Below are 6086 nucleotides of genomic sequence, written 5' to 3'. Positions count from 1 at the left end.
AATATTCATTACCACAAAACTCAGTAAGGATCAAGTATAATTTTTTTGTTTCAGTTCTCTAACTTGAGTTTGCCTCAACCAAATGTTATGAAACTTATACACAATGCTTATTACTACATAATACAGATTAAGTACGAAATTAGGTGGCAACACTTTTACCATTCTAGAGTTATGTCCCTTTATAAACATAAAAATTGCTGAATTTTTTAGTTTGTCTCAACCAAATGTTGTAAAACTTATACACAACCGTTCTAGAGTTATGCGTGTTTACAAATAGAAAAATTGCTGAATTTTTAGTTTCTGTTCTCTACTTAAGTTAGCCTCAACCAAATGTTATGAGACTTACACACAATGCTTATTACCACAAAACTCAGATCAAGTTCAAATTTGGGTAGCGTCACTTTTACCGTTCTTCAGTTATGTCCCTTTATAACTATATGATATGCAAGCGGGGGCATCATCTGTGTCCACATGTGGACACTATCCACATTTTTTTTAATTGTTTTTGTAATAATAAGAATTCATTTGAAACTTTAACTATAATTCTCAAAACTTTACTCCATATTGTTTAACTCTATTCCCTGGACTTGTTAATGTAAAATTAAAATAAATGCACATGGAAAATGGAATGCAGGTGAGCTTATATTATCCCTGCTTGAAATTTGGGGAGGTATATACTTAAAAAACAGGATGTCCGCCTCCTTCTTAAAAAAATAAACACATTATTTACTTTTAAATCATCAGACAAATTGTAAATGGACAATTGCAACAGAACAGACTCAAGGTTTTGGGTCTTTACATATAAATAAAAACAGACTTGGGAAGCAAATTATTTTGTTTGTTTCTTGCACTAAATTTATTATGTTCATGCAAGAAATGCATATAATTTTTTAAAGCTTATAATTTCTTTATATTAGCCGCAAAGATGTTGAATGTCCACTGAAAGGAATTTAATTGTTTATGTAACTAGATTAAGACAGATTAATGTGTTCCATAGAACCTGTTCAGCCTATGTCAATTTGAAGTTTTTATTACTTTAACTTCACTAGAATCAATGTTTAGAACTATTAATAGCAATTGAGCGGTATGATAAGCATCAAAAGATACATGTATGTGTATTAAAATTATGATTATTGAATTTGAAGATTATGATAAAATAAAATGCTCCGCAGGGCGCAGCTTGATACGACCGCAGAGGTCGAACCCTGAACAGTTGGGGCAAGTATGGACACAACATTCAAGCTTGATACAGCTCTGAATTTGGATTGTGATTAAATATTTGACACAGCATAGGTTTCTGACACAGAATGAATGTGGTCTAAGAACTTAAAAATTTTAAATTGGACATTCACCTATTATGGTCCAATATCCAAAATCTAAATACATGGTTAGATTCAGCATATCAAAGAACCCCAAGAATTCAATTTTTGATGAAATCAAACAAAGTTTAATTTTGGAACCTTTTGACCTCAATGTGGACAAAGTTGATAACGGGGCCCAAAAATCAAAAATCTAAATACATGGTTAGATTCAGCATATCAAAGAACCCCATATATTCAATTTTTGTTGAAATCAAACAAAGTTTAATTTTGGACCCCGATTTGGACCAACTTGAAAACTGGGCCCATAATCAAAAATCTAAATACATGTTTAGATTCAGCATATCAAAGAACCCTAAGAATTCAATTTTTGTTAAAATCAAACTAAGTTTAATTTTGGACCCTTTGGACCTTAATGTAGACCAATTTGAAAACGGAACCAAAAATTAAGAATCTAAATACACAGTTAGATTCGGCATATCAAAGAACTCCAATAATTCAATTTTTGATGAAATCAAACAAAGTTTAATTTTGGACCCTTTGGACCTCATTGTGGACCAATTAAAAAACGGGGCCCAAAATCCAAAAACTAAATACACGGTTAGATTCAGCATATTAAAGAACCCCAAGAATTCAAGAATAAAACCCCATTGAAATTGGTCAAGAAATAAGCAATTTATACGAAGTATCTTCTTTTGCACAATACTGTGCAATTAAATATTTCTTGCTATTGCGCAATACTGTACAATTGACAATTTCTTGCTATTGTGCAATATTGTGCTATTGGATATTTCTTGCTATTGTGCAATACTGTGCAATTGAAGATTTCTTGCTATTGCGCAATACTGTGCAATTGAAGATTTCTTGCTATTGTGCAATACTGTGCAATTGAAAATTTCTTGCTATTGCACAATACTTATTATATAATAATTTACACATCCTGTTTGGTGTGTATCTCCTACCATATCATTATTATTTGCTTTTAAATATAAATCAGAAATAACCAACTTAAAATGGAAAATTTTAAAAGAAAAAAAAAAAAGGAAAAATGAAAAAAAAGAACCCCCCCCCACCAAATTTTTTGAACCCCCTTATGATTCATCACCCCCAAACTCAATCCCAGCCTTCCCTTTTGTCGTATGGTACCTTGCAGTACAATTTCAGAGAGATCCATACACTTGAACACAAGTTATTGTCTGGAAACTAGAAAAATGCTTATTTTTGGCCCCTTTTTGGCCCCCAATTCTTAAACGTTTCGGCAATTACCCCCAAACTCAATTCCAGCTTTCCCTTTGTGATATGGAACCTTGTAGTACAATTTCAGAAAGATCCATACACTTACACTCAAGTTATTGTCATGAAACTAGAAAAATGCTTGTTTTTTTGCCCCTTTTTTGGCCCCTAATTCCTAAAATTTTGAGGCAATTACCCCCAAAATCAATCCCAGCATTCCTTTTGTGATATGGAACCTTGTGGTACAATGTCAGAGAGATCCATACACTAACACACAAGTTATGTCTGGAAGTTACAAAAATGCTTATTTTTGGCCCCTTTTTGGCCCCTAATTCCTTTACTGTTGGTACCATAACCCCCAAAATCAATCCCAACCTTCCTTTTGTGGTATTGAACCTTGTGGTAAAATTCATAGAGATCCATTCACTTAAACTAAAGTTAGAGTGCGAAAACCAATGTGTCTTCGGACGACGCCGGACGACGACGACGACGACGACGACGACGACGACGACGACGACGCCAACGTCATACCAATATACGACCACAAAATTTTTTTTGCGGTCGTATAAAAAAGACAAAATACTTCTACCCTACAGTTAATAATAATGTGTACTGTAAGAAATAATTTGTAAATTTATCAGTCATGGGGTAGATTTTATATGTATTAATTCCCATAATATGACCTGTTTACATATATGATATTCATATGTGTGACCTGCAACCCGCAACCTGCAAAATAGCACTTCCCCTCAGAACCAAATAAGAAAGGTCACAATCCCTCCTATAGAATGATTTAAGGGGAGGGGACAAAATGCATAGTTCTTTAAGGCGTGGATTGGGTTGATTATATAGGGAATAACTGAATAATGAATGGAGCTGGCCTATTTATAGGCAGTCAATGACCTCTGCCGAGTTTTTAACGAATTCAACTGCACTTTTTGTCTAGTTTAAGGACATTTTCATACAAACCACACGTGTATTATGCAGTTGTATATTAAATCAAGGATTTGTATAGTGAGATCTCACTATACAAATCCTTGATTAAAACAAGAAATTGTATATTTATGTAAATATACGATTTCTTGATAAAACTAAGGGAATTTGGGATTCTACCATTTTGTTTGGGCGCCGTTCAATATTGAACAGCTAATTTGTATGTACAAATTTTTCACTATCACAATTTTTGAATATATACAATTTGAATTATTTACAGAGTAAAATCTTCAGTAATATATACATATATACATTAATATGTAAAATTATTTACAAATTATGTAGGGTAAGCAGTAATAAGCCTATTTTGTTTGACTATGATTTTCACAACACACCCGTGTTCCATCATTGGCAAATCCTATTGCGCACTAGGATATTGCCTTAAAAAGACAGTTTTGTTGTGAAGTAGTCTCTTCAAAGTAGGATTATATAAACTCTCCCGTACTAATAAAAAAACAATGTTTTTGTCAGAACTGAAAAATTCACTCTTATGTAAATTCTTGTCTCTCCTAATGTGGAGATCATAAATATGTTCCATTGTTTTAGTCAGTGAAATTTGTAAGAATGTTTAACTTTGTTGATGACACTGAGTGTTAAGGTTTAACTTTAGCCAATTAGATTAACAGAAATTGATAGTGACATGGAGATGGAAAATTAACTCCGCCCCATACAAGATTAATTGGATACAATCGTTTCTAAAATCTATATTTAGCAGATTTAGGTGTTTGATTAATGTATCAAAGTAGAATAGAATCATTATGAAATATTTGAAAATTTTGACATTGATGAAAGAAATCCTTTTCTTTTAAAACAAAAATTGGATAAGTAAACATTTAACCAGATAAACTTTTAAAATTTTATATCAAAATCATAACTTTAAATAGCAAAAAAATATTTTCCATATTTTTGTAGGAAATAATTTGCCAAGGATTATTTTTTTTGTGCATTACAGCTGGGACTATTAATAGTCCCAGATTACAGATAAGTCGAAGTCCTGGACTTCAAGTTTTAAAATTTAACTTTTTTGCTTTTTGTTAAAAAATGTTCGAAATCAGACTAATAATAATATAAATATTTATAATACCTTCGACCTTCTGTTCTGGTTAATGTTGTTTCAAAGAATTAATCAACACAAGCTATAAAAACTGAAATTCATGAAGTATGCAGATAATATTTTGACACCAATAAAAGTCTGTCATTGAAAAAAGTGTATGCAAATAAATTGCATCAATTTGAAAGATTTCACAATTGTTGAAAAATCCAACAAAGCAAAATTGGAAATATACGTGATGTCACAAGAGTGCATTTTCGATTAAGATTATGTTAGCATCAGGATTTTCGTAATCTTTACACTTCGAAATAAGGCAGGAGTAAGACAAAATTGTACAAATTTTATTGAAAGATTTTCTGATTTTTTTGTAAAATATGTTTGTTTACGACTTTTTCAGAAGTTTTTAGTCCTGGACAAGTTTTTAAATTTCACTTTTTATTTATTTTTTTTTTTTGTGAGAAAACTTTAAAAATCAGAATATAGAAATATGAATAATTATATCACCTTAACTTGTTTTATTTGTCTAAAACATTAAACATATCAATTTTGTTTAATAAATTAATCAACAAAAGCTATAAAAAACTAAATTGTGTTGAAATAAACTGGGAAAGTAGTAAACACATGATTGTATCAGTTTGGTGATGAAGAATCTCTTTATCTATGAATTTATTACCATATATTTGACAACAAGAAGCTGATGACTTGCAGATGCCTAGCCTTGTTATACTTTTGTTACAAATACTTGAAATGTCATTAGGTAAAGAATGTATGATGAAGGTCAAAATATAAAGTGTTTTACAATTTTTAATGTTTCCATATCAATTTGTAATCAAAAAATCATGACAGGTTGTAATGCTGTGGTATAAGAAAATTCAGGAAAAAGAAAGGAAATTTATAAACGGTTTTGGAAGATAATGGACAATTTAGGGGTATGGCATGGCTAAAACAAATGAACTAGAAATAAATGTGTTTTTTGACCTATTAAAATAATGAAAACAGTACATATAGAATCTGTACTTTGGGAACTATCATGAATAATTTAATGGTGATAATTTGTTAAATTCTTTTTGATAGAAAGTCTGCAAAATTTTCCCATTTTGGTATTATATAGACAAAATAAGCATTACAAAGCCTTTTCACTTTTTATAATAAGAGGCATTCTGTCTTAGATTTTCTGTCTGACAGTTTTTCATGTGTGACTACTTTGGTTTATAGGAATATAGAACATACATACTAAAACATCAAGACTTGACACGGTTTTTATATAGTGGTAAAGACTTATTGCCTTTTAACTAGATGTAAGTTTCTGGATTTTTTAGCTTTTTAGTTCTATGGCATTCATAGCAAGGTCCTTCTCAAAAGTCTACCTATTTAAAAGTCTTGTCTTAAAAGACTGCGTTTACTGCGTTTATACACTATGATATTTATCTTTTTGTCATCCGTGTAACGCGTTGCGGGGGGACATGGAAATACCGGGCGTCCGTCTGTCC

This window comes from Mytilus californianus, unplaced genomic scaffold (assembly GCF_021869535.1).
Source record: "Mytilus californianus isolate M0D057914Y unplaced genomic scaffold, xbMytCali1.0.p SCAF_4, whole genome shotgun sequence".
Taxonomy (NCBI): Eukaryota; Metazoa; Mollusca; class Bivalvia; order Mytilida; family Mytilidae; genus Mytilus; species Mytilus californianus.
Note: the sequence above shows the minus strand (reverse complement) of the source record.